Raw genomic sequence first — 20,638 nt, 5'->3', positions numbered from 1 at the left:
GGAGGAATCTCCTCATTCACCTGGATAATGCGACGGCAGCCATATTGCGCCAGAACGCCCACCACACGCCAGTTTACTGGTGAAGAGGAGAAAGAGTGATGAAGCCAATCAGAATATGGGGACGATTAGGAGGCCATGATGGTCAGAGGCCAATGGGTGAATTTGGCCAGGATGCCTGGTTACACCTTTTCTCTTTTTTGAAGGATATCCTGGGGTTTTAATGGCCACAGAGAATCAGGACCTCGGTTTAACGTCTCATCCGAAAGACGGTGCTTTTTGTCAGTATACAGGGTCCTTTTAAAAAAATTAGCATATTGTGATAAAGTTAATTATTTTCTGTAATGTACTGATAAACATTATACTTACATATATTTTAGAGTCATTACACACAACTGAAGTAGTTCAAGCCTTTTATTGTTTTAATATTGATGATTTTGGCATAAAGCTCATGAAAACCCCAAATTCCTATCTCAAAAAATTAGCATATCATGAAAAGGTTCTCTAAACGAGCTATTAACCTAATCATCTGAATCAACTAATTAACTCTAAACACCTGCAAAAGATTCCTGAGGCTTTTAAAAACTCCCAGCCTGGTTCATTACTCAATACCGCAATCATGGGTAAGACTGACTGCTGTCCAGAAGGCCATCATTGACACCCTCAAGCAAGAGGGTAAGACACAGAAAGAAATTTCTGAACAAATAGGCTGTTCCCAGAGTGCTGTATCAAGGCACCTCAGTGGGAAGTCTGTGGAAAGGAAAAAGTTCCTGAGGAAGATTGTGGAGAAGGACCGATTCCAGACCTTGGGGGACCTGCGTAAGCAGTGGACTGAGTCTGGAGTAGAAACATCCAGAGACACCGTGTACAGGCGCCAGTTCAAGCCACTTTTGAACCAGAAACAGCGGCAGAAGCGCCTTGTGTTGCATCTAGGGTATCATATGAAAATACCGAATATGGCTTGAAAAACAGAGATAAATCGTAGAGATATGTCTCTGTTTCACCAGTTAGGACATTGTCTTTAAGCAAAAGCGTCTTTGTCCATGTTAGGGATTTCTTGTATGAATGCACGCTACACAACACCTTATTTTTTCGTTTAAAACTGAATAAATGAATAATTATAGGAATTATAATACTTTTATAAGAGTATATTGGGTAACACATGAGCTCATACAGTGAGTTCAAACATGTGCTAACTCTGGCTCTGCGTTTTGGGAATGTCTTTGGTAGAGTTTAATTTGTGGAACAATGAAGACAATGATTATAGTACAGCATAATGTTTTTGCACAGTTTACATTTTATTGTCCTTAACATTGTGTAAAAAAAGATTTTACAATGTAAATGGCAAAATGAGAGTGCCATGATTGTTACCAGTTATTTTTGGTATATGCAGCATGTTAACCATGACCTTGTTAGTCATTGTTGTTCGAGTTGGCAAGAATTCCATGCATGTACTGTACCATGTTCAAATAAATGTCTCTGCCAAAGCATTGTGATGGTCCTCTAGGGTTTACAGTGGTTTGTAACTGTTCCATTTCTTCAGGACTAAATGGGATGGAAATTTCTGGTACTTCAATTCCATAATGCGATGCGTGTGGGATCCCTACATTTTCCCAGTCAATGGTGTTGTCTTCAGCAGGCTGCAACAACACAAATGCAGACATTTATGGGGAGCTGTTCTGAACTGGCTATACTTTTAAACCGTAGAGTGTTTTTACAAGAATTTGGATTTGTTAAATGTATACTGTTATTGTGTGTATACCTGCTCTAGATGTTCTGGTTCAGTGGTGGAATGTTGAATATGGCCCATGACCCACAGCTGGTTTGGAGTTAGGTTTTGCTCCGTGCGTAGTGGGTGGTTGTCCCAACCATCACTGAACTTTACCAGGTCGTCATTCAGCCGAGGTAGGAAGATGTAGTGAACACAAAACATGTGAATGTTATTGGAAGGATCAAGTAGACCATCTTCTTCCAGACCATGCAGAACCTCGTAGTAGACCTGGGTCACAGCCATCCATACGTCCCTCCACAAACGCTCGATTCTGAAATTGTTAATGTTTTAGAGTGTAATAATTTGCATTGTAAATTTCTAAGGATGTATTACAAATCACACACACCTCTGATTATGTACACTCTTTCCTGACACAAAGCTGCCTCATCCAGTCCCCCGCACTGTAAACATGCAGCGTGCTATGCCCAGGTTCTCGACCCCTTGATCGCCTCTTACTCTGCATTTAGAGACAAAGAAAACTGTTTGCCTTTTGAATTAAATAATAGGAGTCTGCTGCCGTGTTGATTCAAGAAAAATGTCTATAGGGATACCACCCAGGTGAAAAAGTACACTTTTATATTTTAAAAATACAATATTTCAAAATATGTAGTAAACTTGTATCTTTATACAAATATTTTTTTTTATATTTTTGGCACATTTTAGTTCATATTCATGGTGTCTCAAAACAGCACAGACAAGTAGACTTAGATGTTCTTAAAGGGATAGTTCACACAAAAATTAAATTCTGTCATCATTTATTCACTCTCATGTTGTTACAAATCTGTATAAATTTCTTTGTTCTGGTGAACACGAAGAAAGATATTTTGAGGAATGTTTGTAACCAAACCATTCGTGAGCCTCATTCACTTCCATAGTATTCTTTTTTCCTACTATGGAAGTCAATGGGGCTCATGGTCGCTTTGGTTACAAACATTCCTCAAAATATCTTTCTTCGTGTTCACCAGAACAAAGAAATTTATACAGATTTGTAACAACATGAGACTGAGTAAATTACAGAATTTTTTGTTTTTGGGTGAACTATCCCTTTAAAATTCTTAATATACTAAAAATTCTTCTTTAGTACTTTATTTTCACACACTAATTTTGTACTTAAAGCATTATGGAAATGTACTTTATTTTCACCTGGGCAGCCTTGGAAGAGTAAAGCAGCATACCTTGACGGCCAACCAAACCGCTGCACAGATTCCAGGAAAAAAGCAAGGGCAGTGCTTGACTTGTTATTATTTGCAGCATTCAGGTACAGGACCTAACAACAACAAAATAATGTTATCCTGTCTGAGAGCCTATCAGGAACACACAAGCTGACTGACCAATGCACACATCATATTTACCTTTCTTGAGTAGCCATCCACATTGACAAATATCACAATGTTGTACCTTACACAAGTAAAAAACACATTGTTAAACAGTTTTACAATTAAGTCATATGAAATTTGAAGATATTATTTTAACCATCCTAACCCAAAGGAATATAAAATCATGCGTTTAAAAAAAAAATGTAAATATAACATTTTATGTTAATCATTGGCTTTAAAGGGAAGAAGGCACTTTCAATACAAACCAATATGAGCACATAACTAACTACTGGTACTACTAGTGCCATATCATGCAAACCTTATTAGTTTATGATTGGTGTCGATGTGGACAAGTGACAGTGGACCCCGGACAGAATAAGTTCGTCTTACTGTGCTCCCCATGCGTGTCATTCGGGACAGAACTCCAGCAGAGTCTATTCTGTGCATGGACGCTTTAATTCTGTCCCACTGAACACGATAGCCGTCAGACTGTAACAGTCCTTTGACAAATCTGTATCCAGCATACGGGACTCTTGCTTTAACAGCAGCAACTTTGTTGTCCAGATCTTCATCTGACATAGAGCTGTATGAAGTCTTTGTTGAAATGCCAAGTTCTCTCATTCTTCTGAAAATTGTGCTCTGACTAAGACCGAGTAGATTGGCCACACACTTAACAGGTAATGGTATTTCAAAAAGATATGTCAGAAAATCAGCGGACAGCTCACATTTTGGACGTCCCCTTTCCCCTTGCTCAAGTGTGAACAATATAGGTCGTTGTTCTTCCTCTATGCCAGCATGCACTAGTCTGCCTAATTGTTTCAGACCCTCTGTTATGGGGGGAGGTATATCAAAGATTCGGGATGCTGCATCAATTAAGATGTACTCTTGATTACAAACATACTCCAAATAATCAAGGTCAATAGAAGACTGTTCAAGGATCCACTGAAGTCTTGTCGTCAGACGTTCTAGTATGCCACGTAGGATTTCCTAAAAGACCAAGGAACACTGCTAAGTCTTTTTGAGCTATAATACACTAGCTTTGCTTTAAATGTGTAATTTAAATGCATTGTATTAAAATGTGACTTATAAGTTATAATTTCTGTAATGAATATGAAAACTGTTTCATTTAAATGATTGAAATGCATCAGTCCATAAACTAACTGGCTACTGCTGTTGCTAGTTTTCCCTCTGCTGGCTGTTGGTTATTTGCCTAGGTAGTTTTAGACAAATGCCTATTAAAGGAGAACTCCGGTGTGATTTTGACCTAAAGTGTATTGAATCATGATACCGAGTGTGAACGTACCTTGCATATTTCATCTCGGTTTGTGTCCAGCTGTCCGAAATCTGGGGTCAGTTAGCCGATGCTCACAACAGGCTGTCTATGAGAGTGAACAGGGCATCGGAAAAGCCATGTAAATAAATCACTGTTTTACGCCATTTACGAGGCACAAAGTAGCTCCAGACTTCATTGGTAGACTTCCTAGGGCCCTGACATTTAAAACGAGACATTGAGAACTCAGAAAAAGCACCGGTAGTTTATTTACAAGAAGATTTATACAGACAGTACCTGGTAGAGAAAATCCAGTAGCCGCCATCCTGAACTTAGTCACGACAAATCGAGTGTCGAGCACCAATGAATTTATCAGGTTATCAACGTATCGGGTTGTAGTTTCCTTTGTGCTCGACACTCGACCTATCGTGACTACATTTAAGATGGCGGCGACTGCTCTGTTCCTGGTGGAAGATGTCTGTATAAATCTTCTTGTAAATAAACTACCGGTGCTTTTTCTGAGTTCTCAATGTCTCGTTTTAAATGTCAGGGCCCTAGGAAGTCTACCGATGAAGTGTGGAGCTACTTTGTGCCTCGTAAATGGCGTAAAACAGTGATTTATTTACATGGCTTTTCCGATGCCCTGTTCACTCTCATAGACAGCCTGTTGTGAGCATCGGCTAACTGACCCCAGATTTCGGACAGCTGGACACAAACCGAGATGAAATATGCAAGGTACGTTCACACTCGGTATCATGATTCAATACACTTTAGGTCAAAATCACACCGGAGTTCTCCTTTAATGTCTTTTTAAAATGCCAGCTTTAGCCATTACAATTAAACACAAAACTCATTTACTATTCAGTCGCATCCGCATCAACATGTGTTATTTGAAATATTTTAAACCTACGTTTTCTCCTGATTCCATGGCTTCAGTAAACCAGGTGAGCAGACGAGTCGCAATTCTTCTTCTATCTGTTGTTGTTGGCAATTAACTCCAAAGTCGCAATTCTGAACTCTAGTGGCAGTTCTTAGTAAGGCAGTTTAATCGATCAGTGATCGTCTTGTCAAGCCTTAATCCATGACGTGTTTCCGGTTGGAAAAAATAATCGAGAGCGAGGAGAATTTTAAAACCGAGAGAGCGCAGATGATAACGCGAGCGAGCTGCCAATCTGAAAACGAGTTCGATCACACTGAGACATCGCTGCCACCTTCAAAACTGTGCTGGTTCACAATTTATACGCTTGTGATGACAGCTTTACTTGCCACAAGGTTATGTTTCATCTGTTCAGTTTCTGTTTTTACGCTCTTGATTTCTGTTCCTGTGCTTGCTTATATTGTGTGTGTGCTCTCATTAAAAAGACAGCTATCTGACGCCATAGAATCTGGGACTAACAGTAAGAGACAATGATCAAGATATAAGTTTCCCTGAGAATTTGAATATTGAACTCACTGTAAATTCTGAACTGTCCATCTGCATAGATTTCGCACCCACCCTCCCTCCCTCAGTTACTTCTGTCTAATAGCCATAATGCTTCAACCATACCACCACTGCTGCCTGTCAGTCCCTCTGCGGGATCCCTCATCTCCGCCTTCAGCCTCTGAGTTCTGGAATCCGCCTCGGCCCTTCGACACTGCGGCTCCACCCTGGCTCTCAGCTCCCTCGTCTCCAGCGTCGCCCGTCGGTCCACCAGCTCCACCCCGGACTGTCGTCATCCCACTTTCGCCTCAGGACTGTACTCCTCCAGCTACGCCTCGTCGCTCCGTCCCACTGGCTCTGTGGAACTCGTCCCTCCCTCTGACACAGCCTCAGTCCTCTGTCGCTCCGGCTCTGCAACAGACCTCCGGATCTCCGCCTCTGCCTTGGTTGCCAGAGCCTTGGGCTCCGCTTTGGCCCACTGGATCCTCTGTGTCACCCAGGAACATCATGGCTTCCATGGCATCATGGGGTTCCATCATGGCTGCGGTCTGGGTCTCACCTGGCTCCTCCTGCTCCAACCCCCTCCTGTCACCTCCTTGGCTCCTTCCTCCATCATCTTTGGTGAGACTTTGGACAGTTTTTCCTGTTTGTCGTCGCAAGAACACGCCTACCGGGAGGGGGAGGTAATGTCACACCCCTGGACTATTTAATTGGTTTCTCCCATCATCTCCTGCTTCCACTGTTCCGTGTTTTGGTAGAAACTCTCAGTACTATGATATGGTCTAAAACCTGACTGGAAATTCTCACAGATACCATTATTCTCTATAAAGGAACACAATTGTGAGGATACTACCCTTTCTAGTATCTTTGACAGAAAAGGGAGATCCAGTATTGTCTGTAATTGTTTAATTTGTTGGGAAGAAGTTGTGTTTTTTTTTTTAATGAAAGGCTTAATAACAGCCAGTTTGAAGGTTTTGGATACATATCCTAATGATAGTGACAAATCAGTAATATTCAGAAAAGGATCTATGACTTCTGGAAGCACCTCTTTTAATAGCCTAGATGGAATCGGATTTAACATACGATTGGTTGGTTTAGATGATTTAACAAATTATTTCTGTTCTATAGTAAATATATAGAATACGCATGGAATTAATCCTCAGGAGGTCTGTTGTGATACTGTAGCGGATGGCTGCATAGTTACAATTTTATCTCTAATAGTGTCTATCTTGGTAGTAAAGTAGTTCATAAAGTCATTACTGCTGTGCTGTTGGGAAAGTTGTTTTCTTGCACCTGCATTAAATCTTTCGTTGTGCTCTTAGTGTGCGAGTGTGCTCAGTACACCATGGCGTTGGACTGTTTTCCTTAATCTTCCTTAACCACAAAGGAGCAACTGTATCTAAAGTGCTAGAAAAAAAAAAAGAGTCTTTAGTTTCTGTTGCATCGTCAAGTTTTTCTGAGCTATTGGATATGCTGAGTAATTCAGATAAATCAGGAAGATTACTTCCAAAGCAGTGTTTTGTGGTAGAGGCGTTGGTTCTACAAATTTCGACAATGAGTAGGTTCTGACACATGTTGTCTAACCCCAATAGAGTTCAGAGTGACTATAAGTGCAGATCTCAATGCATATTTTTCATTATCAACATGGATGTTAAATACTGTTCAGTTTCTCACAAAATACAATTGTTTCGTGTCTTAGGACATCAATGTATTGTCACGAGCCGCAGGGTGTAATTTGGATTTGTCTGTGCATGTTTTTGTTTACTTTTAAAGGTTTGGTGCCCATCCACGTCCATGATAAGGCTGGCAGACTGCACCGGTTTTCGTTTTCGATTTGTGTTTTTCTGAGGAAACAAAAATCACCTACATTTTGGATGCCCTAGGGGTAAGCAGATAAACATCAAATTTTCATTTTTGGGTGAACTATCCCTTTAAGACTGTATCTGCGGCCAACACTAACTCAGTAACTGATAGAAAATCAGCAAATTATTTAATAAAGTCTGTATGGTGCCCTGGTGGCCTGTATACAGTAGCCAGTACTAACATCACAGGGGATTTATCATTAATACTTGTTTCTCTGTCTGGATAATGTTTTATGAAGCACCATTGCTTCAAACGAGTTATACTTAAAGGCAGTTCTCTGAGAAACACTGAAAACCTGTATATAAATAGTAGAAACACCTCCCCCTTTACCTTTTACACACGGCTCATGTTTGTAACAGTAACCTTGGGGGTTAGCCTCATTTAAAATAATGTAATCATCACCAGGTTTCTGTCAAAGCGAGCACATCTAGGATATTAACAGTTATCATATTATTTACAAAAAGTGCTTTCGTCGAAAGTGACCTGATATTTAATAAGCCAAGCTTTATCATTTGTTTCTCTGTATTATATATATTTTTTTTAATTTATTGAACATCAATTAAATTGTTACTCTTGGATTGCTTTGGGCGTTTAATGTATTTTCTAGCTTGGGGACAGACACAGACTCTATGGTGTGGTATCTAGGTGAAAGGGTCTCTATGTGCTGAGAATGAACTGATTTCTGTGACTCTCCACATCCCGAGGGATGAAGACCATCTCTTTTCAACAAGCGGATGGCCTCCTTGCCAGAGTATTGAGATCAAGGCATATTGAATGTTAAAATGCTTTTTAAATTTAAAGTTAAGTGGGTAGCATTAGCCATTTTACATTTAGTAATTTAATAATTTTAAGGGGTTATATGATGTTGCTAAAACAAGCATTATTTGTCTTTATGTGTATGTGTTGTAATGCAATGTGTTTAGGCAGTTTGAGTTCAAAAAATCATACGACCCCTTTAATAAATGTCATAGTTTAAACGTGTAAAACCAAGCAAATCATTAGAATCTTGATCTTAGCTTGAATATTAAACTGGCAATCTAGCTAGTTTGATCCAAAATGCCAACTGGTATTTTAATGTAATATAACTGGTTTAGTTTATCAGACACATATTATATGTAGTTTAGGAACAGTGATAGGGACAGTGTAGTTTTCTGATAAGAGCTAGAAGATATCTTTCCAGCTGTAGTCGCCAATGGTCAGTTCGACATTACAGAAAAGCTACCATACTATGAATCTTTTGACTAAAATGTTTACTAGTTTCAGCCAGATTTATTCCTTCATTCAACTTTTTGTATTTCATTTTACTCAACACACTCTCTGTTCAGTCTGTTTTTGAGGAGGGTAAATCTTTGGTGTTCAACAACATAATGTTTCAGAAATGCAAACCATTCAAAATGGAAATTTAAACTTCATTTGATTGGTTTTATGTTGTTTAAGAAAAAAAAAAAAACATTTGAAAAGGAAATATTATTAAATTAGTTTTTAAATGCATCAGATTCAGTCAGATCATTTAAAATGATAGAAAACATCCTAAAGCTACTTTCATTGAGCTTCTGCCTAATTACCTTTATTTTAAGGACCAACAATTTGCATAGTCACATCCAAAACCGTATCTAAGTCCCTCACATTCTTACTGTCCTCTATTAAAGTTTGGATACGTGACTCTAGTTCTGAAATCTTCTCTGTCAGCCTGACTATATTCCTGCATTTATCACATGTATAAGGCTCACTGACAGAGATAGATAAGCTATACATGTGGCAAGCAGTGCAGACTACAATAACAGGAGAAGAAGCCATTACTCACCGTTATTGTAGAATGATTCTACCTTACCACTGTTGTTTTGATAAACTCATTAACATGCTGTAAATCGTGGTCAGCGAGAGAAAAAGGAAAACGGTTATGAATTAAGTAAGCGAGAACAGAGCAGTCAGGATAATGCAATGGATGATATCAAAATGTTTTGGCCTAGATAGAGATTTCTACAAAAAAAACAAGCGCAAACCACTCGGCAGCTCGGCAAACAGGAAGTGGGCCAAGCCACAGCCTCTAAACTGATGCTTGACCACAAGGACTGGGTAAAGGACCTAAAATTCTAAAATTGTTGTCCCTGAAAGCCTCAGAATTTAGTATCAAAATCTGCTTCCGGGTCATGATCTAGTCGGCCGGACTTGGCTGGGAGTCGTGTGTCTTCGGGACCCACGTGACCATGCCACCATTTTCAGTTTGTGTCTTAAAGACTGCGTGAGGACAACCAAGCTTCTTTCTACAGGTACGAATTACATGTTAGTCTTAAATATGTAGCTATGTCTGATGTTTCCTCTCAACGTGAAGGAGTTCATAATTAAAAGACTGATTAAAAGTGTATTAATGTTTTGTGTTTTGTGCTTTGTCCTTTATCTTGAAATTGCGGCGTAAAGATGCCGGAAGGAAAAGTCTTGACTCATTGACTTTATCTTTCTGCTGGACACGTGTAACTTTCTAAGAATTGTTTTCTCATTTTTACAGTCCGAAAAGATACAGATCGCTCATTATCAGAAGATAACAGCTTGGGCACAGTTTGAGTGCCCTATTAACTAACCACATGTTTGTATCGGTGTGCTTCAGCTTCTAAATAGGGAAATTATGGTTAAAAATGAAACATGACACGCAAAAGTTTGCATGAGGTTATTTTTGCCTTTGCATGATCATATTTTTTTTATACCATCTTCTCATCCTCATCACCCATCTTTGAATTTATTTGCTGGTCTTTTGAATCGGTGGATGGTGCAGATTGTAAAAACCCCAAGTGCCGAATGCATTGCAATAGCCATGTTTTCTTGGAGATTTTTGCCTCATGCATCAATATGCTTATTTGACACAGATATTCCTCTGTTTGTCTGTCAGTGCTGTATGATGGAGAGCAGTGTGAATGTGACGTGTGCAGAGATTCAGATCACAGACGGGTTTGAGTTCAGAGTTCCTGCTGATAGATTCACTCTCCTCCATCAGTCTGACTGCGAACAGCTCTGGTTCTCACAGGTGAGAGTGTTTCTGTCCTCTCAAACTATACCATTATTCACAATTAAACTCATAATAATGCTTTATTTGATCAGGATGATCATCTGATAGCACTTCCATCAGCTCCTCACAAACTGATTGATCCTGTGATTTCTGTCTCATCTGATCGTCTGGTTACGTCTCACTGTGTGGATCAACTTCGTCACGAGATCTACTGCGATACTTCACGAGTAAATGATTTCTTTATCAGTATTTGTGTTTTCACCAGTGTTGATGAAAGTTACTTTCAAAATAATGCATTGGAATATTGCATTACTTCATTAAAAAGTAATTGCATTACTTTTTAGGGAAAGTAATGCATTACTTTTTGTCACCTGAGCTGTGCTTGCTTAGTTGTTTTTTAAATAACAAAACCTAATGGTTATATCTTTGGCAACTTTAAAGATCCGTTCACACCGGACGTGAAACAAATAAGCCGCAGACTGAAGGAAGTGTCTTTATCTCTACACTTACTCCTGATTTCACTCAACATGGAGACAGAAGAGTCAGTCAATACACTGAAATCAAAGTAACTGGAGTTGCTTGTTTGAAAAATATTTCTTTGTAAATTTAAAAGCAATCGGAACTTTTCTAGTTACATGAAAAAAGTAATCTGATTACATTATTTGTAATGCATTACCTCCAGAACTGGTTTTCATAAGTAAACAGATGGAAATTATTATATTTTTTTATATTATGATTAACTCTTAAATCATTTTAATATTTCATGAACACTATTAATGCTGCTCTAATGAATCTTTCTTCCATCACAGTTCAGACTGAGCACCATCTTCAGAGGTGAGAGAATCGCTTTAGTAAACTCAGTGTTGAACTGAATCTTCAGTGAATCTTCAAGGTAATGCTGATGATTGTGAATGTGTTTTTCAGTGAGGAATCAAACTGCAGTGACTCCAAACTCAGGTGAGTTTCAGCTGATAAACATCTGATTATTCACTAATAAAACACTGAACATATCATTCACACTCAATACACTTTCAATCTTTTCTCTCATATTTGTGTTTGCAAAAATCTCATGAATGAAGTGACTCCAGATCTCCAGCACTCAGGTAAACTCATATGCTTCTGTGTTTCAATATTTATCATTTTTATTGATCAGCTGTTTTCATCAGTTTATGTATTCAGTCAATCAGTTGAGTGTATTTCTCTCACATCTACAGATCAGCTGTGGTGGATTTATGTCCTGATTCTCATTGTTCTTCTAGTCTTGATCTGTTTCTTGCTGCATAAAAGGATCTTCAGGTGAGTCGAGGCTGATCTCTCTAACACGATTCTTCAGTCATTACATCTTATACTGTAGTTCACGAAAGCTGTTTTCAATCACATTTATTTTGTCATCTTTAACAGATAATTTGATTAATTTTATATCTCAACCCTAAAATAAACAGAAAATCCTTTGAATATAATATAATGTAATCGGATTCTGTTTTCAGATGTTTTCAGAGGGAAGCACAGTTAGGACAACAGGTGAGTGAATCAAACTGATAAAAGAACTGATTCAGTGTCCAGAGGATGATCACCATCTGATGGTTTGAATCAACATCACGGCTCATTTTAATATCTGCTCAGATGGAAAGAGCCATGCCTTGTTTTACCTACAAATTGAAGCAGAAAGTGTATTTCCAGACCCTTCACCGTCTCTGTTCCTCTCTGTTGACCTCCAGATGATCTGCTGAGACTCTCATCATCTTCAGAAATCAGTTTAAGACACTTTTTCTGAATGCACTTCACTGACCCACAGTCTTAAATCAGGCCTCTTACAAAAACAAAAGATCTTCTGTTCTGTACGGATTTAAAGGAACACTCCACTTTTTTTTTTTTTTTTTTTTTTGGAAATAGGCTCATTCTCCAACTCCCCCCGAGTTAATAAGTTGAGTTTTACTGTTTTGAAATCCATTCAGCCGTTCTCCTGTTCTGGCGATATCACTTTTTGACCAACGAGTTTCAATATTCTGCAGTAATATGGCTGAAGTAGGAGCAGTAATACCACACAGTGCCTGGAATTAGTTCCCAGCTAGGTAACTACCAATGTGACCGGCTTTTTGGAATTGTGACCGAATTTCAGGCTTTAAATAGAACAAATATGGAAACTCGTTGGTCATTTTTGAACGCGATTCTATTGGTCTGATAAGATTCAATGATCTATGCTAAGCTATGCTAAAAGTGATATCGCCAGAACAGGAGAATGACTGAATTGGTTTCAAAACGGTAAAACTCAACTTATTAACTCGGGGGGAGTTGGAGAATGAGCCTATTTCCAAAAGAAGTGGAGTGTTCCTTTAACAGTACAGGTATTTTTTACCAAATATTTTCAGTTTGGAACGCATGTATATTGAACAAATGACATTAATCACGGTCAGCATTTTCATCTGGATCTCTAGCTTTCAAATGTCAGTTTTATGAGATCCAAACAGTATTTGTGTTTCTGCTCTTTAATGTGTGGTGAAGCCATGGTCTCTTCCTCTTTACTACGAGTTACAGCAGCAAATAAACTTGAAAGAACTTCAGAAACAGTCTGACTCACTAAATTCATTCATGAATCATGGAATCCATCAGTGATTCAAAAGCAGAAAGACTTCAGTAAAAACAGAGATCAATAATATCAACAATTCAATTTCAAAACGATGCATCTATTTGCATTAAGCATAAATAGTGATAGAGGCTGTGAAAATAGATGCTATTTAGCTCAATGCATTTACACTGTTAAAATAAAAGGATTTTCTTCTATTTATACTACTTATTCCAAATATTGGCAATTGTCTCAGTATTGCAGTACATTATAAAACAGAATTCTTAACCATATCTAAAACCTTAATATCCACTTTTTGATTGTTTCCTTCATTTTTATTGAAAGTACGTGCCTTTCTGATGATATGAGATTTGGCGGATTCTGCCTTTGCCAACAAGGCAGAGGTTATTTGCACTTAGTGTATTTTTATTAACTTGGGAGAATCTTAATTTTAGTATTTTTACATGATTTTTTTAAGACAAAGCACTTTGTTCAGTAAACCACTATTTAATACGACGAAATAAATATTTTTTTCCACTTGAAAACTGTAATTTGTGTGCATTTCATTTATCTGGCTTGATGTATATGAATATTATTGGCTTTGTGAACCTTTCGATATTTGCTTCTGAGTAAATGTTAATGTTTTCATGTTGTTTATTGACTAGTTTCCTGTTTTCTGAAACACTCAAAGTAAGATCTTTTGAACTGTTTGTTTGATTACATGTCATTAACTGCATGATTTTTACCGGACATCAACTTGAGATCAACTTTTGTATAAAGCTGCTGTGCAACGATTTGCATCGTGAAAACATCTAAACAAATAAACTTGAATTGAATTGAATCTTTTGAGTAGCATCATAAGGCGCTAGAAATAAAGCTGACTTGACTTAAATTGACTTAAACCGAGCGTCTGTTTTGATGTATTGCAGTGAATGAAGATTGTTTGTATAGGTAAAAAAAAAAATATAATTTCAGAGTGTTTTATTTGCAGGATTGTTTTATTATTTGAAGTTTCTCTGTCTGGTGTTTGTGTGACCAGCAGATGGTGCCAAATCTCCACTAAAACTGATGAAGTGAGACCACTTCGGACTGAGAAGCAGACATTCAAGACAGGGCTGAACCGACAGAAAGTTTTTGTCACAAATCATGTAATATCTGGGGGGTGTTTCATAAAACAAGTTTACCAAGTTTAGTCTGACTTATTGTCACTTGCTTTGATTGTCAAAAGGAAATGTACCATAGCTCAAGTTCAGTCACTGTGGCAATTTCTGCTGGGAAACTAACCTGGTCTGGAGCAGGCAAACTGTGAGCTAAACTCAGTTCCTCTAATACTGACCAATAGGAACACATTGATAGAGATCTCTTACCACCGACTCTCTCACATACAATTATTTCACTTTGCTATCAGTCCCAAGCCATACAGAAAATGCAACTTAAAAAAATAAATAAATAAATAAATAAAAAAAATATATATATCGAATGCATTCAAATTATTGTGCCCAAGATTTAATGACATTTTCTAAGATATATAAAAATATTTTAACATAGTTGGTACTTGCACATTCAGTTGATCAGCAGTTTCTAGGCATGCAGGCTTTATGACAGCTCTACCTTTATGGTTATTAATAGAGCTTTAAAACAGTACAATCTAAAAATGTATACTCTTTAAAGTGTTAAAAACACTAATAGTTGCAGTTGATTGATTATATTAATAATTGCAAAAAAAAAAATCTAATTGGTTTCTAAAATGTTATGTTTGAATATGCAAATGAGCCATTATTTAATAAAATATGCGCTAATCTTTCGAAAATCTAAACACTGGATGAAGTCAGCTTTAAAATTCTTGTTTAATTTTAGGACAAATAGAGTCAAAAGTTTTAACTGAGGGGATTTTGGGTATCTCAGTTTGTCATGCCATAATTCAGATACAGTCAGGAATAAAAAAGTAGAGTTTGGTGTGTGTAAGTGCTACTGAAGTGGAGATTTATGGCTCAGTGTAGAAGAAACAACTCAATTTGAGAGACAGCCTTTAAAAATATAGATTTTGGTAGAAATCTTTTGACACAAATAGACAAAGCGCTATAAAAGAAACACTTAACAGTGTTTTTTTTAGATGTTTTCTTTCCACTAGTCTGAAAAACACTATGAAAAAAAGCCCAAAATCTCAAACTTGACAGGTGCTTGAAAAAAGTGTTTTTGCCTGCAGAGTCTCCTCTTAAAGTAGCCTGATTATTTGTAAGTGATATCTTCATCTGACTAGAATTACCAAGGTTACTAAACAGATAATGATAAACGAATATTAATATTTCTGTAATATGGCAAGATCTGTTACAAAATCACAAAATCCAGTAATGAGCCACTTTCTCCAAATCAGGTTCACCGTCTGTGTACCAGAGCGAACATCCACAATCAGTCACTCTTGCATGAAGTTACAGTTGGGGAAAACACCTGGTCTCACCTGTAATCAGAGCTGGCTAGATTACTTACAGATTGGAGTTTGCCATTGATTCCAAATTGCATGACAAAAACAAACAAAGCAAATGTAGTTAGTAACAGTCCATTACATTTTAGACATTCATAATAGTATTCACACCCCTTTATTTGGTACGTTTAGTTTTGTTGCAGCATTATGTTAAACTATTAAATCACTTTTTTCTCCACATCAATCTACATCTAATACACCACCATGACAAGCACAAAACAGGTTTGTAACAACTTTGCAACTTTATTAGAAATAAAAAACTGAAAAGATCAGTTGCGTAAGTATTCATACCCTTTTCTGGGACACTGGAAATGTATCTCAGGAGCATTCATATTGCTTCTAGATGTTCCTACACTGTATTTGATAGAAAGATGAATTAAACCTGTCGCTCATATCTGTTTAGTTGTTGGGCTTGTTATAACGTCGTTGGTCAAACTCACATTCATACTCTACGAGATTGAGCTCTGGAAAATGTCCATTCAATTTAATTATTTCTCTGTTATTGCCACATCGCACCATGTTGAATTCAGTCCTTAAAAGACATTTTTTATGTTTTGGAAAAAAAGAAATTGAATAAAGCTTCATTCTTTATTTTACAAAAGTGTGCTGCTTCACTGTTATTGTGAAGATACACAAATAAAAATAGACTTTTCTGAATGATGCTCTTTCATTTGATTGCTCTTTGCTTCTAAATGTTGAATGTTTTCAACTCTTAATCATGTTCAAACATTTAAAGCAGTGTTAACTTCAAGTCATTATTTATATAGCGCTTATATTTGACAATGCAGATTGTGTCAAAGCAGCTCTACACTCCAGTATTAAACGCTGTTAGTGTCAGACTTTCAGAGTCCTTCATCACTTCAATTAAGATGATTATCATTTCATTTCAAAATCTGACTTTAGCACCTCTTTTTGCTTTGAGATCAATCTGAGGATAATTACAGGTTGAAAATCACAACAAGAAATAACTGTGACAGGAAACACTGATAAAAAAAAGTCATTTATTCATTTACATTTACATCAATCTGTATTATATGAAAGTCTAAAGAAATAAATGTGGCTTAATAATTTGTTGGAAGAACAACGAGAAAAAATGACACTGTTAGTTTCTACAAGCGATTATTAATATTTGTTTTCATAGATTCATAGTCATCATTTGATCTGAGAATCAGATTCATAAACAGCTGAATCAGGTATTTCTAGACTAAATATTCATATTTGATTCAACATTGTGGATCAGCGAGAACCTTTTACATCCATTTACTTCAAGAAACAAATGATCATTAATCTCTAGAACTGAAATCAACAATTCTTCATTGACAACAAACACTGAGAATGTGTTGAATCAATAGTGGAATAACACTAGAGAAAATATGATCTGACTGTTTCTCATTGGTCAGATATGATGAAGATGATTTATTTGAGCCCTTCATCACGTGTTTGAATAATTGTTCATTTGTAAAGATGAATAAATGTAGTTGTTTTCTGGTCTGATGTTCAGATCAACAGTCTCTTACTGATGTGATCTGGATTAAATATTGAAACATGATGAAAGATGAAAGCAGGAAGATCCAGACCTACAGATTACTGACTATTGATCGCTAAGATCCTCAGAGAGGGATAACAACAGAAGAATGGTAAGAGTGTGTGAGTGAAGGAGGTTGTGAATGTGTGTAGATGTGTGTTAGTTACAGGATCAGAGAATGACACCGTTCCTCTGTCATAGTCCAGATTCACTCTCACACGATCAAGATGCTGTTTAACATGAAAACCAGAACCTAGAAACACTCCTAATACATTATACCACACAAACCAGACACCAGTGTTGAAGAAACCCCGTCCCTTCCTCTGGTTTGATGCTGTAGTTACTCCAATACTCCAGACTGAACTCTGTTTAACCTCCACATCCCAGCAGTGTGTTCCTGAGTTAAAACCCTCTGAACCCAGAACACAGGGATAAATGTCAAATCTCTCTGGATTATCAGGAACAGGTTGATTGATCCAGCTGTATCCCACACTGGTCAGATCATCAGACAGAAGGAGACGTGGATGAGCCGTGTTTGGATCCAGAATGACAGGAGCTGATGAGACACAATCAACAGATGCTGCTGTTATTCTGATGTTCATATAATGATCAAGACTGAACCCAACACAGATGATTATGAATTATGACACTCGTCCTGTTGATCAAACACATCAGACATTTTCCTCTCATCACTGGCAGTCATTCTCTGTCTGATTTATCAATACTGAAAGTTCAATCACAAACACTGACAGACACAAACTCAAAACACTTTCATTTACTCTCATTTAGATTCAATTATAGTCAGAAGATCATTTTAATAAACAGATCTTTACACAGTGATTTCATGTTTTCATGTAGAGATATGCAGTAAATAATGTTCATATCTTTATCGTTGTCCTCAGTGTTTCTCTTTTATGAATCACAAAGGTATTTACTGAATTCTGTCTAAAATAAATAAACAGTAGATATTATTCTACAATAATGCAATGAAATAATACTGTAATAATAATAATGATAATAGTAATAAGCTTGCTGATATTAACAAAAACTACAATTAATTATTCAGTAATTAAAATAAAACTTACAATTAATTATAAATATTAGATGAAAATGTATTTAAATTTAAATACTCTAAATAAAATAAATTAACATGAAGAAATGACAATCTAAAACTGAAATAAAATGATTTATAATTACACATGTTAAAAATAAACTTAAATAGATAGTAATTATTATTTCAAATTACAAAAACAGTTACAAAATTAAATAAATAAAAATATATATTCAAATAAAACCTAATTAAAGTAGCACATAAATAGCAATAATCAAATGGTAAATAATGTGTTTGTGACTTTAGACTACATATGAGAGTGAATCAGACTGAATTGTGGGATTGATTATTTGTAAAAGTGAGCTGCTGATTTTGGTGCAGTAGATGATCCGGGGTCCGTTCTTCGTACCTCGCTAACTAAGTTAGCTGGATTTGATTGTTGACGATTTTGCGTGATCTTGGATCGCTCGGTTCTTCGAAGCTCATCCGGGACTTGCTGTCATAGCAACAGGTGCGCAAGCTTAAACCTCCTCTGGAGCAGGTTTATTTCATGTAAACAGGATTTAGGCTGCGCTCCTGGCGGGTTATGATTGGTTGAAATGGCGAGGTTACATCTGATTGGTAAAAGAGCACGACTGACGCGGACTGACTCACGTGGGAAAAGAAAAGTATCTTGCAAGAAAGTGCATATAAATATATACTACCGTTCAAAAGTTTGGGGTCAGTACATTTTTTTTTAAAGAAATTAATAATTGTATTCACCAAGGATGTATTAAGTTAATAATTAACAAATTATTAAAAGTTAATAATAAATAATTTACATTGTTTTATATATATAGCCTATCACAGGTTCCAAAAAATATTTGGCAGCACAACTGTTAATATTATCCAACATTGATCATTCTAATAATAAATCAGCATATTAGAATGATTTCTGAAGCATCATGTGACACTTAAGACTGGAGTAATAGCTGATAAAAATTCAGCTTTTCATCACAGGAATAAATTCTATTTTAAAGTATGTTAATATATATATATATATATATATATATATATATATATATATATATATATATATATATATATATATTAAAAAAAAACATTATTTTATATTGAAAAAACATTTTGCAATATTACTGTTTTTTCTGTATTTTTAATCAAATAAATGCAGCCTTGATGAGCATAAGAGACTTCTTTAAAGACTATTACAAGTCTTACTGACCCCAAACTTTGAACGGTAGTGTATAAAAAAAATATAATAAAACTACATATCAAGGAAAAAACATGTAACATGGGCAGCATTAACGCATTTAATTTGTTCACTACTTTTTGCCAGCCCTCTCTCCTTGCTTTTCCAGCCTTTGCAGTATTCCCTTGCGTTTTAATTAAACTCTGAAACTCCTGAAATCCTCAATCAAGAGTTCTTGCTCTGCTGCAGAAAAATACTGAGCGCGCTCCTTCGTCATGTTCGCCGACCAATCAAAGAGTTGCCGATCAATGTTTCTACTATCGGTACGTAGCCCCTTTTAAGCCACCCAGTGATCTCAAATAACTTCATCCAGCTATACTAATCATCAACTACAGGTGCGTTCGGAGAACCGGAATAGCGAGCTCATAGTTAGCGCGATGATTTGATCTTGGATGTGTCATTTGATCTTGGATGTAGTAAGCGAGGTACGAAGAACGGACCCTGGTTCATAATGCTGAAATCTGTCAATATGGCCTCATCATCATCATCATGATTTCCAGTGTGTGTGTATAAGAGCTCAGGGCCGTATTCACAAAACATCTTAGAGACTAAAAGGGTAGTGTCAGTCCTAAATTTATATAGGACTCCAACATTTTTGCTCTAAGAGTATTTCACAAAGCATTTAAGCTCCTAAATCTGTGAAACATCAGTAGTGAAGAGGACTCCTAAATCACTGAGACCAAATCCCAAACTATCCTAAATTGGCTATTGCCGATAATCTGCCTCAGAATGTAAAAGTTTTATAAACACACTGCATTTATTTGCACACATAGGCATGAATATTTTTATATTCTTTTGGGAATTATCTTACATACTGCCTCCAGGACGTCATAAAAACAATCGGATCGGGTTCGATTTTCTGCATTTTTTGCATCCATAGCAAGCATTCTGAGAGGTGTTTGGACAGTTTAGAGCCATCATGTAACGGTCCTTGTACACTTGAGTTCACAGAACTAGTGGTCTTCTTTATAATCTGTGGCTCCAGTAATTCTGGCAAAGCATCAAAGTTTACTGACGTTCTTAAGTAAACTTTAAATTGCTGGGATAATCTCAGAGATCCTTTGAGGAGGTGCACACAAAAACTACTCTCTCCTTCCTCTCCTTATATTATAACTGGATGGAACCAATGT

General features: G+C 36.8%; 1 protein-coding gene across 1 annotated transcript in view; it reads right to left on the bottom strand.

Moving 5' to 3' along the window:
* LOC141343073 (uncharacterized) overlaps window positions 1-20,638 on the bottom strand; it is a 509,078-nt gene that overhangs the window by 218,762 nt on the left and 269,678 nt on the right. The window lies entirely within an intron of this gene.

The sequence above is a fragment of the Garra rufa genome, chromosome 1 (assembly GCF_049309525.1).
Source record: "Garra rufa chromosome 1, GarRuf1.0, whole genome shotgun sequence".
In the NCBI taxonomy this organism is placed as follows: domain Eukaryota; kingdom Metazoa; phylum Chordata; class Actinopteri; order Cypriniformes; family Cyprinidae; genus Garra; species Garra rufa.
This window is presented reverse-complemented; position numbering and strand designations above follow the sequence as displayed.